Source organism: Myotis lucifugus, unplaced genomic scaffold, assembly GCF_000147115.1.
Source record: "Myotis lucifugus unplaced genomic scaffold, Myoluc2.0 scaffold_324, whole genome shotgun sequence".
Taxonomy (NCBI): Eukaryota; Metazoa; Chordata; class Mammalia; order Chiroptera; family Vespertilionidae; genus Myotis; species Myotis lucifugus.
In genome coordinates, this window is record NW_005871372.1 from 301,302 (window position 1) to 322,946 (window position 21,645).

Here is a 21,645-nt window from a genome sequence, read left to right on the forward strand (position 1 = left end):
ATATCCCCCACGTATAAATGTATATATGTATATATATAAAACCAGTGTCCCTAATGACTGCAACGACCAAACGACCGGTCCTGGTGGCAGGGTGGGGTGGCTCGAGGGCTCCAGTGGTGGGGGCAGGGTGGCTCGTGTGGCTCCTGGCGCAGAAAATTCAAACCAAGGAGGTGGGACTGAAGCAGCAGATCAGATTTTAAGATAACTGCTTTTGTGACACAAATGTGGAGCTGGAAAAGGGGTCCAGGCTAGGCAGTGTCTCTCACTAGAACGGTCACTATGTGTTCCTCCTCCAGCTTGCCCAATGCCCTCAGTGCTGACTGAAGGTACTGCTGTGAAAAATTGGGCGGCTCTCAGCTCCAGATGGCGGGCCGGAGCGGCTCGCTGCTCCTGGTGGGCAGCTCCCAAGCGGCAGGGCAGGGCAGCTCTTGGCAGCAGCTCGCAGCTCGCGCACGATTTCGTGTGCTGGGCTTCTAGTATATATATAAAAAAAGAAAGTGGGGGCTCTGGAGCCAAGCAGCCTTGTTCCAACCCCTCTACCTCTTCCTGGCTGTGTGACCTTGGGCAGATCATTTCAGCTCTCCCAGCCTCTATTTCCTCATCTATACAGTGGGCCCATTAATAGCTGCCTACTTTTAGATGGAAATAAATGAAGACATGTCATCTCTTGCCTCTTGTACATAAAAATCATGTAATAATTGTGCACAACTTCTAGCCCCAGGGAGGAAGTAAAGTCAATGAGAGACTCTTTACCAGCGGTCACCAACCTTTCGGACCTCATGGACCACCAGTGGCCCGTGGACCACCAGTTGGCGACCGCTGCTTTAGACAGTTCAGCCCTGGAGCGAGGGCACTGGGTTTCTAGTGCTGCGATTGCCTTTGGCCACCGTGGGTCTTGTCCCGGGGAAGCCATGCTGTCTCCACCATGTCATGGGCATTGGACACCCACCCCTCCCCGGCCCCACCTTTGCTCTCTGGGTGTTCGTCCCCAGTCTGTGACCTCCTGTGGGCGGGGCCTGCTCTGTGCAGCTCACCTTGGGAAGCCAGCTCCTGGCAGGGAGCCTGGCACACGGAGGGACTTTGTAAATTTGGGCTGAATGAATTACTGAAGGCTCTGGAGATGTTTTTTCTCATAAAGAAGAGTTTACCTCCACAAGCTCCGAGGCCAAACTTAGATGTAACCAAACCCGCAGCTGCCCTCAGACAGAGTCAGAGCCTGAAATAGCCCCCCAGAGCCCCTTGTCAGATATACTTCTTCATTGACTGCAGCTGCTGTCGCCTTTTTACAAGCCCTGTTTGTGTGGTGGGACAACGTGACCAGACACTGGATTGCCAGGTGTCCGGGGGACTCTGCCTCAAAAAGAGAGCGTCCCAGCAGGCCAGGGGGGCACTCTCTTAGCTTTGCCTGGGTTTCCGGGGTTGATCCACTGCCAGCCACCTTCCTTGCATTTCTGCTCGAGCCCATCGATGTGGAAAATTGGTGACTGGAGAGCTCTGTGTGTGTTTCCAGGACAGGCCCCAGGAGGACGGAAACGGTCCCTAAGCCGCTGATGCTTTAGCTGGTGTCACCCCTGCTTGCCCGTGTGGTGTGCACAGTGCTGGAGCCCGGAGCTGCTTGCTAGAGGACATCTTAGGGGCTCTAATGGAGTGTCCCATCTGGTCCCGCCAGGGGAGAGTGAGCTAGGAGTGAATAACTGGGTGTGTGCTGGGAGTGCAAGGGCCAAGCAGCCTTGATCATCTGCGTGCTAGGCACCAGCTCACACGCTCGCCCTTGCATCTTCATGACCACACGCTTATCATCAGGTGGATAATCCCATTTTGTTCAGTGGTTAACCTAGGGGTTAGAGAGATGCTGGCTTACTTATGGTTCCTAACCCACACCTTTTGCTTTCTCATTTTTTTCCCCTATAAGCTCACTTTTCTTTGTAAATTTATTTTCCAGAAATTAGAAATAATAGGCTTTTCTTGTTGGTAGCATAAGAAATACAGAAATGGCCTGGCTGGCATGGCTCAGTGGATGAGCGTGGACCTATCAATCCGGAGATCATGGCTTAACTCCTGATTAGGGTGCATGCCCTGGTTGCGGGCTCGATCCCCAGTATGTGGTGTGCAGGAGATGGCCAATCAATGATTCTCTCTCATCATTGAGGTTTCTATTTCTCTCTCCCTCTCCCTTCCGCTCTGAAATCAATAAAAATATATTAAAAAAAATAAATACATAACTGGTCCTGACTGGGTAGGTCAGCAGAGCATCATTCCAATATGTCAGGGTTGCGGGTTTGATTCCCAGTCGGGGGACATACAGAAACAACCAATGAATGCGTGAATAAGTGGAACAGAAAGTCAATGTTTCTCTCTCTCTCTCTCTCTCTCAAAAAAAAATCAATAAATAAGTAAGATAAATAAAAAAAGAAATACAGAAATGTAGTGCATGTTGACTATTGGCAGAAAGAAAGAGGGGTGTGGGGTGAAGTGGCTCCTGGGAGGGAACCGGTTACTCACTGGACACGCTGTCACTGACGCCTCGGAGCCTGGGACACGCCTCTGTGCTGTGCCCACAAGGACTTGCTCTAAAACATCGCTTGACATTGATGATGATGGAGACAATCTGCAAAGGTTGGTGGTTCCAGAGGGAGCCGAGAGAGTTTCTGAGCCCGAGCCGGTCATTCCCGGGCTGTCCACTTGAATAAAGCCCTGGCTTAGAAAACCCCAAACACGCTAAAGTGGATACTGTAATGGGATTTATGCAATACTCCGTAAGGGCAGACTCAGCCCCATAAATACATGTCCGAAATTCAATCTGCCAAATGAAATGTTAAAGGCGCCAAATGGAATTCTCGAAAGGATCAGAGCTAAGATGTAGTTTGCCGGCACTTGATAAGCTTATCCAGCCTTGCCACAAGGAAAAGAAAAAAGAAAGAAAGGAAGGAAGAAAGAAAATGGGGTGGAGAATTTTACTGTAGTCTCCAGTATCTTAGATTTTTTTTTTTCAATGAAAAGGGAGAGATTATCAGGCTTCTGGCTGTGAAGCTAGTGTTCCTGATCCAAATACCTTCTGGGCTACAAAGGGAAGGCGATTAAATCACTGGGTGGGGGTTGGGGGTGGTTAACAGATCTGCTCCCCCAGGCGGAAGCCTCCTGGGCCAGGACCCTTCTGTACCTGTGGGCTCTGCTGCCTGAGCCCGGCACCCAGGTGACGGTTTCATGCCGGGGCTTGCATGTGGGCCAGCTGGAGTCCCAGTTCCCACCACCAAGTGCTCCTTGACTTTGAGCCGCTGCTGCCCTCAAGTGTGTTTGTGAGTGAGGAAGGGAGTTAGGGGGAGAAAGCTGAAGCAGAGACTGTGGGTCATTCTAAACAGCCCTCCCCCTAATGGCCCTGCCTCCTTATTTTTTATGATTTTCTGTCTGCTGAAATATATCATCTCCTACAAGTGGCTTGGATTGTCCTGTTTTTCCAAAGGAGGAGATGTTGTAATAGCTCAGAATTTCAGAGAAATGTTTTGTAGCCCAGCCGGCGTGGCTCAGTGGTTGAGCATTGACCTATGAGCCAGGAGGTCAAGGTTCGATTCCCAGTAGGGGCACATGCCCAGGTTGCAGGCTCAATCCCCCGTGTGGGGCGTGCAGGAGGCAGCCGATCAATGATTCTCTCTCATCATTGATGTGTCTATGTCTCTCTTCCTCTCCCCCTCTGAAATCAATAAAAACATATTTTTAAAAAAGTTTGTACTATTTGGAGGGAAGGCAAAGATCTGTTGCCAATTAGAGTCTTCGTTTTCTTCCAAGCACATGGGAGTTGCTTCAGGCATTGGAATATGACCCCAGAGAGTCACTTTAGGGTGACAGCTGCTTCAAAGAACATGCCATCTTGGGTGGGGGCGTGAATTTGTGGGTGTGGGTGTGGGTGTATTTGGGGGTGGGGGTGAATTTGGCTCTCAGTTTTCTCAGTTTGGCAAGTTTTATTTTTCTTTTCTCCTGGGGGACTAGGCCTTTGTTCACGACTGCCCTCACTCCCGCCCTGCCCCCCTCAGGCCCAGGCCTTTGCGGGCATGGTGGCCTGGAGTTAGCTGGAGGTCAGGCTGTGGGTCGCGGAGGCATCTTTGCAGACGTTGCCCTGCTCTGCCCGGATGGTGCTCTGACCACAGATGAATTCAGCGCCTGCTGTAAAAGTCAAGGGCCCGGCTCCTGCGTGTTTATTTCCTCTTTCAGCAAGTCAGTTGATGTGCCGTGTCCCGGGTATGTGTCTGGGCCTGGGGCCTTGCAGTGGCCTCATCTGGAGCGACCGATGGGTCGTTGGGCCTTTCTCAGTTTCTGGGATTCCTAAGTTTTTTTTATGAACTGGGGAGGTGAAACATGACACCCAAAAGGACACAATGGGAACCTTTAATTTTTCAAAACAACTTGGTCGAGGTATGACTTATATGCCATAAAATTCACACATTTTAAGGGTACCATCCAATGATTTTTAGTAAATCCACCAAGCTCTGCAACCATTGCCCTAATCTAGTGTCAAAACATTTTCATCGAATAAGATTCTTCATGCCCATTTGTAGTTACTCCTCAGGCAACTGCCAATCTACTTCCTGTCCCCATAGGTTCACCCATTCTGGACATTTCATCGAAATGGCCACATTCCGATGCACTAGGCGGTCTTTTGGACCTGGTTCCTTTCAGTTAGCGTCCAGTTTTGGAGGTGTCTACATGTTGTGGCCACACTGCGGGATAGCAGTCCACTGCACGGACATACCGCATTTTATTTATCTATTCATCAGTGATAGACACTTGAGTAATTTTCCCGTATAGACTATTGTGAAGAATGCAGCTTTGAGCAAGTCTGTGAGTGGACTTGAAATGAAATGCTTTTATTTCTCTTGGGTAGATTCCCAAGAGTGCAATTCCTAGGTCATGTGGCAAATTTAAATGAAACTTTTTAAGAAGTTGCCAAATTGTTTTCCAAAGTGCTGCACCATTCGACATCCCCACCCCCAGTGAATGAGTGCTCCATTCATTTCTTTTATCTTCCTATACACTGGATGGTGAAGACGTTTATTAGAGACCGCTGCATGTGACACGCCATCTGCCTGTGGGAAACAAGCCCTCGCTGGGACCTGGACCCCAGTCTCCACATCAAGTTCCAGCCCGGAAACTCCATCACTGGGCGCATGCCCCACCCCTCTCCCACCCCAGCCTGGCCAGCGTGCTCCTCTGCATCCCATCTCATTCCCAAGAGGATTCGCTTTTATAAAACAAAACAAAACAAAAAACGCTCTGTGTCCCACTGTTGCTAATTTAGCAACTTCATTGGACAATGTGATTTACCATCCGTGGCCTGCCTTCGAATGGATTCATTTACCTGCATTGATTGCTATATGTCGCTGTTAACTGCTGCCAGAAAACGCATAGCAGTGCTTAAAAACTGTAGCGTTTTGCTTTCGGATAATGGTAGTTAACTCCATTCTAGATCACCAATGACATGGTAGTCCTGTCTTGAAGATGGACTTAAATCGCATAACTGTGTTCCTGGGTGATGAGAAAATAAATTACTTTTCTATGCTGTGTTCCGCTAAGCACTTCTTAAAACTTGGGTCCTCTCATAGGTGTTTCTTCTTTTCTTTTCGGGGTGCACTCTCCTTGCCACACAGAGCTGATCCTTGGACCGGCAGCATGGGCATCGCCTGGGAGCTGTCAGAGATGCAGAGCCTCAGGCCTCCCCCCACACCTCCGGGCTCAGGTCTCATGTTAACAGGACCCCCAGACGATGAAGATGCACACTGAAGTGTGAGCTGTCTTGCTTTACGTGTGGAGTGAGCAGAGGAAGGCCCGTGGACCAAATCTGGCCAGCTGCCTGTTTCTGTATAAGAAACAAAGGTCGATTAGAACGCAGCCACGGCCATTCATTTCTGTTCGGTCTGTGGCCACTTGCCACTCAGGTTGCGCAGTGGAGCTGACAGAGACCTTGCGGCCTGCAGGGCTGAAGATGCTCACCATCCAGACCTTCACAGAAAAAGCCGCCAGTCTTTGCTTAGGAGATGGTGTTATTTTTGTTTTATTTACTCGTTATCATTATATATGTATTGATTAGTTAGTAATATTATTATTTATTTATAGTTTCACTTTTCCCATTTTCTGTTAATTATAAACTTTGGCCATTCCACTTTTTTTTAAAAAAACTAACTTCTGAGTGCTGTTTATCCCGCGGTTTTCTTTGGATCCTGCCTCTTGGAATAAAGAGGCAGGAGTTAATGAAGTTATCAATCAATGATAAGAAGGAAAGAAAAGAATTCCTTTGTCACATCGTAGGGTCTTGCTAGGATGGGAAGATCTCTGGAGAGCAGTCCTTGGAGGCACCCGGAAAGGGAAGCCCGCACGTTGTTTCGCGGGCGTCCACCCCGTGCACTGGGTCCCACACTCAGATGGGCCCCGGGCTTGGCTTGATGCTCTGCTGTCACCATCTTGAAATTCTTAATAGCTTTGAAAGAAGGTGCCCCCACGGTTGGTTTGCACTGGGCACTGCAGCTCCTTGTAGCTGGTGCTGGTAGCCAGCGAGGGGAGCGGAAGCCCCGGCCCGTGCGGCTTTCCTGGCAGGTGAGAGCAGTGCGCGCTGTGCTGTCAGCGGCCTCCTTATTGCCCTGGACCAGTGATTGTATCTCCGCTGCTGTCATCACCGGTCCGATGTGTGTTTTGGCTGTCTTCCGCTCACCTTACTTTGTGCCAGGGGAAGAAAGGCCACTTTTAATGGCTTTGTGAATTAAGCCATTAGAGACATAAATCTGCTCCTGCCCAGCGGGTATCAAAGTGAAGTTTGGATTATCTCCAACTGAGGAATGGTGTTTGATCCTTACCGCTTGAATGGGATTGTTTTCAGGGGATGGATGGTGCACTTTCCCCTGCGGAGTGGATACGAGATGCGCTTTTCCAGGACGGGTGTCCTTAAAGAAACGGGGCTCCCATCCCGGGTTAGGCTCGGGTCCCTGGGGACTTGTGAGCGGTTGGGGTTCTCAGGCCGCAGGTCACTGGTGGAGGCCTCCCAATGGTGCCACTTCCTCCAGCCCCGATGGCGAGGAATTTCATCCAGTGACCCTGCAGGGAGCTGATTGAGTCTGAAGTAGCAGCTTCCCAACCCACGAGGACCAGAGCCCAGAACATGGCTGTAACTTCTTTCCTCCTCCCCTCTGGAAGATTGTTAATCAGGAGCCCTTTGGAAAGAAACATAAAAGGAAAGCAAGGACAAGGAGACCTAGTTTGGTGAACCCAGTGAAAACTGTTCTGCCAAGAGGTCTCCAGAGCCCCCGGGGGCTGAGTGGGCCATGCAGGGGCTCAGGATGTCTCAGACGCTCAGACACATCGGTGATGAGATGCTTTTAGCACTTTTTGAGAGACCACAGGACATTTGAGGATCATAATGATAACCACAAGTAATTAGGCATTTGCCATCCTAACTGTGATCGTTTATTGAGCATCTAGTATGTGTCAGGCACTGGGCCAAGTCACACCTCTCTCTCAATTCGCACAATACCCACACAGCCTCCCTGTTCTACAGATGAGAAGTCTGAGGCTCTCAGGGTTTGACTTGGCCACAAGCACACAGCCACTAAGCCACAGGGGTAGGTTAGGCCCTGTCTGCCTCCAGAGCTTAGGTCGTGCCCTCTAAGATGCCCTCTGACCTCACTGTCCCCCTGAAAAATACTGCACCTGTCCTCCCCCATATTATGTCAGGAGCTGGCTGTGGGTTGCATTAATGGGGTTCCAGCAGATTTGAACCTCAGCAATCGCTTCCTGAAGAGAGGCTGACATGAATTTAGATGGCAGACAAGTGAACATTTAAAAAATGTATTCATTTTATTTAAAGGAAATACATGTAACTGGCATATTAAACGGTGATTTTAGAGTGAACTAAGTTCCTTTTGAAACAAGAGTATAAGAAAGAAACAGTCTTTTAAATAAAAATAGTGTGGGTGAGATACATGTATGGCCTCCTGGTTCAGCTGTTCTAGAAGTATCTTGCCTGAGCAGTTGAAACAACCTTGAGTGCAGTGTTGGGGGGCAGGGAGTAATGCAGGGCTGGGTGCCCTGACAAGGAGACTTTGTTCTTGGTAGGAAAGAAGTCTTGAGCAAAGTTGTCAACGTTTTAGACTTTGTCATCCGCGCTGCTGGTGCCATCACCTCCTCCTCTTCCATGGAGATGAACTCACCCCTTGTTGCCAAAAACCCAGACACCCTCACCGACTTCCCGAGTTATTCATCAGTCATAGCAAGAAGCCCTCGCCATGGCCTGTGAGGTTCCATGCCACCAAGTCATCTACCGTGCTCTGCCTACCATGGTCTGGTCTTGTACCGTTCTCCACCTGATGCTGCCACACTAGCCTTCTCTCTGTCTCTAGAATAAGACAAGCCTACACCTGCTCAGGGCCTTTGCACTTGCTGTTCTTTTTGCCTGGAATTCTTTCCCCCTGATATTTTGTGTGGCTGATTCTTTCTTATGATCTGGTCTTCACTCAAATGTTACCTTTCTGGGCCTTCCCCACCCGCCCTACTTAAAGTCTTCCTATCCCACAGTCACCCTCTCTGCCAGGGATCTGAGGATTTGTTTCTGTAAAAGACCAGATAGTAAATATTTTAGGCTTGTGGGCCATATGGTCTCTCTTGCAACTACTCAACTCTGCCTTTGTTGTGCAAAAGCAGTTAGACAACATGTAAGCAAATGGGTATTGCTGTGTTTCAGTAACGCTTTAGCTACAAAAACGGGTGGCTGGCTAGATGTGACCCACCAGCTGTAGTGTGCTCTGTGCTATCGCCACCTTGTTTTATTGTCATCATAACACGTGGTACTCTCTGAAATAATTGTGCTTATTTGTGTTTAACTTTGTCTCCTGGCATCCAGCATGTAAACCCAGCAAGCACAGGGATATGTCCTTCTTTCTTGTTCAGTGTGGTATGCCTAGCGCCTTTGTACATAGTACATGCTCAATGAGTATTGAGCAGAGTTGTCAACATTTTAATTAATGGACTAAATCAGTGGACGCTGTCAATCATGGGATTCCTGTATCCACTCATTCTCCGAACAGGTATGGCTCATTGAATTTGCTCCCTGCCTCCTATGGAACATTGGAAGCAGCTCGCGGCCAATTAACTGTTATGAGGGGCATTAACTCTTACAAGGGCCGGAGTGGCTTCTTGGAGGGAGTCGGGTCTGAGCTGAGCTTGAAGGATGTATGTCAGCTCTCTGGGTAGAGAAGCAGGGGCTGGAAGGGCACTGCACACACACAGAGAACAGCCTGAGCAAGGGCATGGCTGCAGAGAAGGGAAATCCATTCAGGGCAGATGAAGTAAGTACAGGCCAGGGGTAGCCACAGGTTGAATGAACAGCAGCAGGTGAAAGTGTGGGGGCCTCGTTGGATTAGCTCTTGTGAACAATTAACAAAGGGCCTTTTCTGAACTAGGGACTTGGGTGCCACACATTTAAACGTGGGTCGTGGTTTCTGGGAACTGAAACATTATGTGGCTCCATAAAAGTTTAGGAATTCTTAGCCCATGGGTCTGACTAAGCGAATACGCCTGCTCAGTTGATTTAGTTGGCCAGCACTTGGAGGGGAGCTACCTGACGTCCTGTATAATTGGTAAGTCCAAGAAAAATAGTGTCTTGGCTCTTAAAATGTATAGACGATGCTAATGAGCAGCCTCCCCTGGCTTTTACTCAGCCCTTCTTCATGCATCGAAATCTTGTCAGTTGTCAGCAGGGAGTTAAACACACTGAGAAAGGGCAGCATATGGCGTGGAAGAGTGGGGAATTGCAAGCCCTAAATAAAATTTTATTGAGGTGGGCCGGCCCTGCTGTTTACGAGGCGCTTAAAGGGAAATCATGACCTGCAAAGCTGAAGACTGCTCCTCCTCGTCCCTCTGGGAAGGGGAAAATCACCGAGATTATGGGGACTCCAACTCCAACTTCTAAGCCTTGGTCAAGCCCTAATGAGGCCGGAGTCAAGTTCAAGGGTGGAGGCTGATGCCATCACAAGCATTGGGGCTGCCTGACAGGAGAAGACGGAAAGGGAAGCAGACACCAATCCAGTACTACTATGCACTTGGGTGCTGCTGGTGACCATACCTACTATGTGTGTGTGCTGAGGTTGGGGGTGAATCCATATACCTTATTTTTTTCAGTGTTTATGCAGCATTCAAGTAGTACTTTCCCCAGCAATACCTATTGTATGTTTCTTTAAATCCACTCACTTTTTATGTAGCTCAACCTTAAGCTATAAAATCATGGTATTCACGGAGCCTTTTTTCTTTTAACATACACCGCCGTGAATACATTCCTATTGAAGTTTTTTCAGAAAGCCTTGCTCACGAAACGCAGGCAGTAACTTGAGTGCCACCATTTCTAGCTTACTTGGCCTTATCTTTCTGGTCCTTGTAGGTTTGCTCAGTGTCGTGGCCTCTGTTTTATAGGAGAGAAAACAGAGAAGTTTGGCTAGGAAGTGGCAGTCTGGATTTGAACACAGATGTCTCTGGCTCTGGAGTTCAAGTGATGCGCACCAGCTTCTACGAGGAAAAAAGGAAGAGGATGTCCACACGTCCCCTGGGTTGGATGGACGGATTGAGAGCTTTTAGGCCAGGTACAAAGGCTAAAACGGAGGCTGCTCGGACTTCCTGCCTCTCTGGTCAGGCGGCAGCTGCTTTCCTGCGGGTCTTGCCTCCAGTACTTGCTTATGCTGAGAGAACTGGTCCCGGGGCACCGCCACCATGGCAGGGCGAGCTTTAGTCATCCCAGAAAGCAACAGTAATCAATAGTGACTCCTGCACAAAGCCCCGGGAGTGAGGTAGGGGTCAGACTGTCCCCACGGAGCCACTGCCCAGCGCTGGAGGGCAGCAGGAGGCCCCTCCTTTGTGCTGGAGGCTCATTAGTATTCAGTCCCCGTGGAAGGGGCTTGGAGGGAAAAATACCTTAATGAGTTCTGAATGAGTCCAACTGCCAGCCATTGTTGAAGGCAACAGGGAGCAGACTGTCTGCCCTTGTGGTACAGAAGCCAGGGCCCAGCGCTGAGCTCTGTCCTGGGGTGGGCAATTTCCCGTGGCATCATCAACAGGCACCACCCCTGAGAGTGAGCAGACCCACTGGGCGGGGAGGGCGCCGACCCCCATTGGTGGGCAGCTTGGAACAGAGGGAGGAAGGACCAGGCAGAGTCGGTAAGTCCAGTGAGGTCAGCAAGAGAGCATGCAGTTGGCCATGGTGACCTCACTTGCCCTTAAAACTCACAGGCTCCCAGAGCTTAAGGTATTGAATCTGGACAAGTGAGCTGGGAGTCACTGCTAGTCTCTATGGGGCCCTCTCGGGGCTGATGAAGGCGCCCTTTAGTGGAGGAATAGAGAAAGCACCCTCGCTGAGCAAGGACCATCCCACCTAGGCAGGCCTTGGTGAGGGGCGCTGGCTAGATGTCAGCCCCCACTTTGCAGGCACCAAACTATACAACCATTCACAGTGACCTCGCGCAAGATCTACCGTACGCTTCAGTTTTAAAAGTGTGTGCTAGGTCTCTATGATCGTGTCACAGACAGCAGGCATACCTTGGAGAGAGTGGTTTGGTTCCAGACGGTGCAATAAAGCAAGTGTCGCAATCCAGTGAATCGGGAGTTTTGTGCTGGTGGAAAGTCTCGCCTTCAGTTTGTAGAAAGTGCACAGCTGTGGAAGGCAATGAAGTGCATGCAGCTCGATAAGAGCAGGTCTGCCTGTATCTGAAAAGCTCATGGCCCAGATCAACTATTTCGTTTCATTCCCACTTCTGTGGGTCAGGAGTTTAGGAAGGGCTCTGCCGGGCGGTGTGTTTCTGCTCTGTGTGGTGGCCGCTGGGCTGGAGGGTCCACTTCTAGGCTGACTTCTTCGTCCATAGGTCTGTTGTCTTGTTCCTCTCGGACCTCCCCTCGCTCTCCACGTGGCACCTTGTTTTCCAGAGCTCTTGGTTTCCTCACAGCACGGTGGTCTCAGGGCAGTGACACCTCTCATGTGGCAGATGGCCTCCTGGAGGCAGGAAGTGGAGGCCGCCAGAAAATTAAGGGCTCCGCCTGGGACTGGGACAGTGTCACTTCTGCCATATTCTGTTGCTCAAAGCAGTCATTGGGCCCACTCAGGCTCTAGGGGCTGGAAGAACACACCCCATCTTTTGTAGGAACGGGGGTGGGGTGGGGAGGGGAGATGGTGTGTGTGGCAAGGTCACCTTGCAGAAAAGCATATGGGATGGGGGATATAGTTGCAGTCATCTTTAGACAACATGGTCTACCACTCCTTCACTGGCAAGGATTTTTCAGGAGCCTCACAATGATTCTATCTCCTTAGCCTCCTGTCAAAAGCACAGTGAGAAGCAAGGCACAGGAGTATTCTCTTAAGAACAAAATATATGTCTGATTCTTAATTTTCCATGGGTTCTTCATGCAGTGCTCATGTTTGATCGGAAAGGTGACGCTAGTAAGGTAAACCAACTTGCACAGTGTAAGTAGACCCAGAGTGAGCACAGCTGTGGGGGGAGGGATGCTGTGTACGTATCTGCAGTGGTTCAAGTACCCTGTCACAAGAGCAGATGGCTTATGTTTGGTGAGGACCCAAAGACGAGGCCATCTGGCTTGGGCCAACGCACCTCCCACCCTGGTGTTTAAATCTGAAGTGGGTTTTATTGGGTCAATCGAGAAAGATTCAGTTTTTGAAATGGAGGCAGATTCAGATAGGAAATTGAGGTTTTTGGTTGAAATTTGCTTCCAGGACAAGCCCCTGGATCATTATTGGACATTCCCATCCCTTTAAAAATATGGCATAACAAATAGCATGCCCACCCATTCCATTGAACATTTGGACCCTTTGCTGAAAAATGTCTGAGTAATTAGCCAAGCACATTTTGGGGGTGGTACTAACCTTTGTAAAGGGCAGTGGAAAGAGGTGCTGCATACCTGGCATACCGAGCAGCTACCCTGTTCCCTTGAGGTAAGAAGGCTGGAAATAGAAGGCTTGGTCTGCAGCCTCATCACTGCCACTTACTAGTTGTGACCAGGGGCAGGTCACTGGTCCCCACTGTGAGCCTCACTTTCTTCATCTGTAAATGAGAACAGTTATACCCATTCTACCTAATCCTGGGACTGGTCCAAGAATAAAATGATGCAATACTGGTTTTTAAAATTACTTTGTAGGTTCAGGAGTTCTTCACATAATGAGCCATTACTGCTAGTAATAATTAGCATAGCAAATGTCTGTTGCCTGAGAATTAACATGAGCCATGCACTTAAAAATTAAATGCCTGATGTCTATGATGATTTTAAATACAAAGTTAAAAAAGTTAACTATCACCCTGACATCTCGAGTTTGGGTACAAGCCATAGTTGTGTCCTTGTGCTTTATATGTACACTAGAGGCCCAGTGCATGAAATTCGTGCACGGGTAGGGTCCCTAGGCCTGGCCAGTGATCAGGGCCGATTTGTGGGGCGACCGGCGGGGCGATCGGGGGGGGGGGGCCCGCTGGCACCTGCCTTCGCTGGCCTGGGTCCTGCGGGCTGGGGGCAGCTCCTGTGTTGAGCGTCTGCCCTCTGGTGGTCAGGGTGCATCATAGTGACTGGTCATTCCGCCAGTCATTCAGCCGTTCGGTCGATTTGCATATTAGGCTTTTATTATATAGGATAAGTTTGGTTTTTGACCAGTTTGTACTCACCTAGTAGCACTTTCTGAAATTGAAGGCTTGATCCTACAAAGACAAAAGAGTTCCTGGAGTCCTAGCAGGAGCTTCTTATACAAAATATTAGACAATGTTTTGCTTCACCCAGTCAGTAGTTGAGCCCTATTGTTGAATGGACTAATAGTAATGAGCAGATTACTCTCATTCTGATAGACACACATTCAGTTATTTATCAACAAATAGTTCATGGAGGTTTACTAGGGGTATTCTCTTTGCAATGAGTAGCCTTAATGGATTCCAAATATCGCTGTCATGGAACACTGCTTCGTGAGCTGGCCAAGGGCATCCTATACTCAGATTTACAGGAGAAAAAAATAGGCCACTGGATCTGATTTTTCTCTACCTTAATTTTTTTATTGTAACTTTTTCTTATGTCTTTGGTTCCTGAAACTGTTTGACCATGCCAAAATAGAATGAAAGATACTGTTTACAAGGCAAAGTCATTTTTGTTGGAGGCATTGCCTATATCATTGGGTCTACAAACATGAGCATGCCTAAATTTAAGGACTACTGTATTATACAAATCTTGTGCATTGTTTTTGTAAATAAAGTTTTATTGGAACACAGCCACACCCATTCATTTACATATTGCTTTTAGCAACTTTCTCCCTATAGCAGAGTTGAGTAATTATGTCAGAGACCTTATGGTTTGCATTACTGAAAAAACTCTGTGCAAGACCCCGATGAGGGCATAACAAGGTAATATTTAACTTTGAACTTGCCCTGGCATAGAGGTGCCAAGGCTCCCATTTTGTGACAAGGCTCAATATGATAATTTCAGTTTTCTTCCCAAACCTGTACCAAATATGAAAGACAGGAAATAAAATGTTTTCCTTACCCAGGGAATATTATGGTTAAATAGAAAAGGGAAGGGGAGATTTGGAGTGATATAACCTGGTTCAGATCCAACCTTCTCCGTTAGTTAATTCACACATTCAGTTCTTCATTTAATCAACACCTAGTCATAGCTACTGCCTCTAGGTGTGAACAACTGTTCATTATGTCTGATCCAGTGGGGTCCTGGTTATTTATTGCTATGTGACAAATACTCTCAAACTTGGTGGCTTAGCAGTTATATATTACTAGAGGCCCAGAGTATGAATTCATGCATGCGGTCCCCTCCTGGCCGATGGGGGCCTTCTGGGCCAACCAGCCAGGGGGAGGGACAGCGGGAAGTTGGCCGGCCAAGGGGTGGGAGGGTTGGCTGTGGGAGTGCACTGACCACCAGGGGGCAGCTCATGCATTGAGCGTTTGCCCTCTGGTGGTCAGTGCATGTTATAGCTAGCGGCCGGTCTGCTGGTCATAACGGTTACTTAGACTTTTATATATATAGATTATCTCTCAGTTTTGTGTTCACTGGGCTTAACTAGACAGTTCTCCCTTGGATGTTTTTTTTTTTTAATTTATTTTAGAGAGGAAGGGAAGGGAGAGATTTGTTGTTCCATTTATTTATGAATTCATTGATTCATTTGCTGATTCTTGTATATGCCCTGACCAGGGATTGAACCTGCAACATTGGCATATCTGGATGATGCTCTAACCAACTGAGTTACCCAGCCAGGGCCTCCCTTGGGTTTTCACATGTGTTGCAGTCAGATATGGGCTGGGGTTGCAGTTATCTCAAGTTTTGGCTGGGTGGATACCTACCCACTGAGTCTCATTCACGTGGCTGCAGTCGGTGCTGGCTGTTGGCTAGGAGCTCAGCTGTGACTAGGGCGCCTGTGCATTGGGCTCCTCCAGCATGATGGCCGTGTTCCAAGGGGACACTTCCCAAGAATGAATGTCCCACGAGTCCCAGCAGGAGTTCTTAGGACCCAGGCCTATTTTCAATGGGAATACAAATCCACCTTCCCATGAGGAGAATGTCAGAGAGTTTGTGGCCATCTTGAATCTGACCCATATGCATAGAATGGGGAGCCAGCAAACAGTGGTTCTTCTGTTAATTTGCAACTTTAACAAGTCCCCAGGCAGAAAAAGAAGCCCTTATGATGCAAGGGCTTTGAATAGGGTAGTTTGGTCTGAAGAAAGGCCAGAAGACTTGTTGGTGGATGAATAACCTGAGATATGATAGTCGAGTGGAGTTAAGCAGGTGAAGAAGGGAGGACCGAGTAATCCAGGCATAGGAAACAACCTGTGCAAATGTCCTGGGGCAGGACTGCAAGAAGACTAGTGTAGCTAGAGCTGAGAGAGTGGGGGGATTGTGGTAGGAGTTAAAGCTTTCTAGATAGATGATGAAGGTCACAATTCCTAATCTCTCCAAACTTCAGTTTTTTCACTTATAAAATAGGATAATATTGCCCTGGCAGGTGTGGGTAGAGAGTCAAGGGTTTGATTCCTGGACAAGGGCACATCCCTGGGTTGCAGGTTCGATCCCCAGCTCCAACTGGGATGCACTTCAAAGGCAACCAATCAATGTGTCTCTTTCATATCGTGTTCTGCCTCTCTCTCTCTCTCTCTCTCTCTCTCTCTCTCTCTCTCTCTCTTTCTCTCTCTCTCCCTATCCCTATCCCTTCCACTCTTTCTAAAAATCAATGGGAAAAAATATCCTCAGATGAGGATTAACAAAAAACATAGGATAATATTTACTGCATGAGGCTATTGTGAGTCCGAATTAAGAATAAGTCAGTAAAGCCTTGCACAGTGATAATTTCTTTCCTCTTGGCAGTGGCTAGTAGCAAATGAAAGAAGCATATCACCTGGCCACTCTTTGCTGACCCCTTCTCACTCATCATCCCCATTCTCCAGGGTCCAGACTGAACCTGCAACTCATGCCTGTAGAGTTGCAAGTCGTGAAGGGTCCAAATGAACCGAAATCATTGGCTGGCCATTATTTGATTTTTAAAGTGACACCAACCGCTATATCACACGTGGGCACTGCACAAAAGTCAAATTTCTTACTTGCTCTCAGTGCTGATTTGCATGGCTTTCCCCCACCCCTACCCCCACCCCACCAGCTGTAGTTGACACAGGGCTCCACTCTCACTTCTTGTTTTAGGAGGCATTTGACGATCGTGCAGATGAGTGTGCGGGGCCATTCCTGGTGGATGCAGCAGCTGAGACTGAGACTCGGCCCGCTGGCCTGCAGAACTCAGAACCTCAGGCCCAGCATCTGAGGGGCCTGGAGGTGAGAGCTGTAGACATGCCAGCAGGGGCCGCCGCTCCTTCTGGCCATTCTCAAAGCCAGAGTGGGCTGATGTGTGCCCGGCCTGTAGCTGCAGACGCTGCCAGTGACAGGAATGTGGCTGTTGGACTCAGGGAGTTTTCTGTCTTCCTCAAACACTCCCAGGTGCCTTCTGTGCTTTGGTGTCTGGGGTCCTGTGCAAGGGACCAGGGATACGGTGCTGAAGGGACCAAGATGGATGATGTCCCTCAGGGCGCTCCCTGTCTACTGAGCGCGGGAACTTACTTTTCCCCAAATAATTCTCCAAAGGAATGGAGTGCATTCTCTCCACTAACTGGGTCAGGCAAAGGCCAGTTCTGTATTCCACAAGCACAGGCTTCTGCTGTGCCCGAAATAGCTTGGTGGTGAGGGATTTTGTTCTCTACCCGTGGGGGTGGACAGTGGGTAATTGAGACATTTTTAGTTGTCACTAGAGGGGTGGCGCTCCTGAGACCAGAGATGCTGTTAGACATCTTACAGTGCACAGGCCAGCACCTCCCCCTCCCTTGTCCCCGCCGCCGTATGTTCTGGTCCAAAATGTCAGGAGTGACGAGGTTGAGAAACCCTGCTCAGCTCTCATCATCTAATGTTTCCCTCTTATCACTACGTCACCGTCATGCTAGCTTTCTGGTCGTTTCCCAAACATGCCAAGCCCTGTCTCCTTTCCGGGCCCTCACGGCTGCCGTCCCCTCTGCCTGGAGTGATCTTTCCAGGGAGGACTTCCCTGGCCCGGGTTTCTGTTGGGCCCTGGAGGCTCTCACTGCAGCTCCAGCCCCTGCTGTTCCTTCGTAGCTCTTGTTCCAGTCTGCACCTCTCCGTGTGTTTCTGCGACCACCCCTCTGACCCTCTCTCCCACGAGCCTGGATGATTCCCAGACTGGCTCCCAGCTGTGGTGCTCACTGCTGTATCCTCAGTTCCCAGCAGCCCAGTGCCCGGCACGTAACTCAGTGTCTATTTGGTGAAGTCGGGGGACATGAAATGGGGGAGGTTGAAAGTGGGGAGAGGCATAGAGTTTTTTAGAATCAGAAATCCAGGCCGCGTGCACCGATTCCTAGCTTTGTGGTTTTGGGAAAATGTACTCAAGCTTCCCGAGCCTCAGTTTTCTCATCTGTAAAATGGGGATGATAACCTACCCTCCCTGGGTGGCTTGGTGTGTGCGGACGGTCCTCCGTGTTTATACCAGATGCTGTGTGTGCTGTCAGGCGAGGAGTAAGTGCTGAATAAAGGGTTTAAACATGGGGCTCTTTTTCCTCCACAGGACTGGTCCAGATTCCCCTGAGCGCCTGCCTTAAAGGTGGAGTGAGGGATGGTAGCAGTTCCCACCCACACAGCACTTACATGCGCTGGCTCATTCCCGTATTAATGGGTTTTAATCCTCACCCCACTTTCTTTTGTCAGGAGTCCCGTTCTGCGGGTGGGGAGACAGCAGTCAGGTGGGCGCAGCTGAGCGGGGCCCGTGGTGAGTAGGTGGCAGGGGTCACATGCAAACAAGCCCAGGCAGCCTGGCTCCAGAGTCCTTCCGAGGAGGATACCATGATTTGTTTTTCACCTCATTTTGCAGAAATGTTCTGTTTCTCATTTCTCATTTACATGTATCAAGACTTCCTGTGGTTGCAGTCAAGGCAAGCTGATTAGTCAAATTGACGGCCAGGGGAGGGGCAAGGAAGGGCAGGACACTCATAAGGAGACCCACCCACACACCCGCCCCTGTTCTGTGCCCAAGTCTTAATTTATAAAGGTGCCTGAGTGACGGCCAGGAGACATTGAAGAAAAGTTTCATGTTGCTCAGGTTTCCCTAGAAACGAGAAGCAGGGCCCATCACACAGGGCCCGGAGGAACCGCAGGCTTTGGTCCGGAAGTGGAAGGCAGGAAGGGAGGGGTACTGGGGTTTCCCTGGGTAGCCAAGGCAGGGCAGGACCAACCGTTGAGGACTGGCTCGTTTGAATAATTTCAGAGGCCTCAGGGCTACGGAGATGGTCCCCAGTTGCCTGCTCCGTGGCCTTGGTGTGATTTAGGGCAGGAAGCCATTGGCTTGCGTTATGAGTTAGATAAGATGGTAATTGAGGGGTGTAGATGAGGATATGGTTGGCTTGTATATGAAAGATGCTCCTGGCTAACCCATGGGTATTTCTAAGAATTGGCTGGCCCAGGGAAGGGTAGCCTCGCCCCTTCGTCTCAAATGTCAGAGCATCAAGAATATAGGAAATAAGAAAATATTCTTCATATAATTGGTCCTGTGATGCATGGATGCCAACTAAACAAAGACAGAATCTAAGAAGACACAGAACAGCCCCTTTGCTCACACGTAGGCACAGGATAGCACTGCTGGGGTCCTGGGAGGGCGTGGAGCCAGCTGGGTCCCCTGAGGTGCAGAGCTGTGTGGGGTTGTCATCAGAAACACCACCTTCCCCCCTCTGCCCACCCCCCCCAACAGAGTGTCAGGCCCCAGGGGCACAAAAAGGCCAGTCGTTACCATGCCTTTCTGTGGGCTGTATACACTGAGTGCCTACTATTTGTCCGGCTCCGGACTAGGACTCGGCACCAGGGTTATAATGGTAGGGATTCGGCACATTCCCTGACCTCTCCTGTATAGTGGGGAAGACTGAGCTTAATGAGAGTATAGCAAGTGGGCTGGACCAGTCTGGGAATCATAGAAGCCTTCTTGGAGGAAGTGACGTTGTCGCTGAGTTTGGGAGGGGGTTGTGAGGACTTCTGGAGTGAGCAGGAAGAGGGGGCAAGCAGGGTTTAGTAACCACAGGATGCACTTCTGTGTCAATGTTGATGAACCCAAACCGGTGAACATCTCTGCCAAGGGCTGGCTGGCATCTCCTCTGGGGGTTCAGATCTGGCCTGTTGTGCAGTCGGATTGCATTGCGAGGTGTACTTTATCTCATGGTGTATCTAAGCTGGAATAGTCATGAGTTTTTTTGGGAAAGGTGGGCAATGTCCCTGTAGTCTCTCTCCAGCCACACCAGGCTCATATTAGTCCCTGGAGTAAGCGACTGAACCGATATGAATATACCGAACATGGGTTGGATTGCAAGTCAGGTGCAGGGTTGACGAGTTATATGTCCCTCCCTGCTTCTCCCCAACAGCAGGACCATCAGGAAAAGAACATTGCAGTTGGCGTGCAGCCTGTGGAGGTGCTTCTTGACTAGAAAAGCAAATGTCATTAGATTCCCCCCTCCATCCGCGGGGCTACCTTTTAAGGTGGTGCATGGTGGTTGGCTGGGAGAACCCAAGTATGAGACCACCTATTTCCAACAGAGTCAGAAAAAACTCGATTACTTAGATTCTTGAGCGCCTCTCTGCCTTGGCCCTCCCCTAATCCCCCAAGAAATGCTAATCTCTAAGTGAGTCTTCTTTCCCCCCCATCTTTGGTATTTGCAAGGTTGGAATTTAGTTGCCATGGTGTTTAATCTGTTTACATGGGCTTCATTTTGGCCTCTAACTACACAGTGGGTAAGTGGTCAAGTTTAGGCAGGGTTAAGCCTGGTATTCTGGAATCCTTGGTGTGTGTGTGTGTGTGTGTGTGTGTGTGTGTTTTCATGGGAGCATGCTAGGACCTCATCACATGGACTTGAGCATTATGCCCTCCACATCTCCCCCAGGGTGCAGTTCACATAGTTGTTCATGTGAATGATTCCCTTAGACTTGGTCTGGACTGTGGCCATGAGAACACAAACATCACCTCATCAGGACATGGACCTCAGCTCTACGGTCTGTGCAGAGCTTCTGGGGGCGGGGGTGTGCCCACGGAGCCCGGAGAAGCCACCTTGCCTGTACTTGTCACCCATGCCCTTCAAGTCAAGTAGGAGTGAGATAAAACCCTGGACACCTGCCTATTGGACAGGTGGGGGGAGCGCTTGTTCCCCTTTCTGCATCTCCCCCATCCCCAAGAAGTCTGAAGGGGTTTTCTAAATGTGCCAGCGCAAAGAAAACATCCTTGTCACTACTGTTGAGAGCCGAGCTGTGTGTCAACAGCGGATTTTGTGATGTAACCTCTGGATTAACTGCGTCCACCAAAGATGGGCCTCCTGCTCACAAGAGAGAGGCCCTCGGTGCTGGGTTTTCTCCTCTTGGCTGGTTTCTGGAGCCCCTGACTGTGTTTGAAAGCCGGGCAGGCATGAGGTCATCCTCACAGGACAAGGCTGGAGCCGGGTGCACCAGCGTTCCACTCTGACCCAGAGCTGTTAGAGACCAGGGGTCTCCGAAAGGTCACCCTTGCAGTGACCCAAACCCCAGTTCACCGAGGAGTGTTCTCCTCTGCTGTTCAGAAGTGATTTTCCTCAGTTCCGTGACCTGAGGCCTCATGGCCAAAAGTCTTCTTGAAAACAATCAACTTGGCTTTCATCGAATGAAATGGCAGGCGATGCCTCGTAAGCCACTTCTTGGTGGCGGGGCATTTTTGGCAACCCAAGGTGAAACTGCCAGTATTCCTGGGAGAGTGAGACATTCTAATTCAATTTGGATATAACATAATTAATTAATTGGGGAGCAAATTGCATTAAATAGATAGCTCTTGGCTTAATGGCACTCTATCAAGGAACTAGCACCGCAAATGTCATTATATTAATTTTTATCACCAACACCAACAATAGCAACTACGACTAATATTTTTGCATAAATTTATGTCCCAGGCAGTGTGTCGAGCGCTTGACTTAAATTAGCCTGTGCACGCCTCACGACAGCCTGCGACGCACACACCGTTACGACTCTCCTTCTGCCGTGGGGGCTGAGTGAATGGCCCAAAGTCCTCCAGGTTGCAAGGGGCGGGTA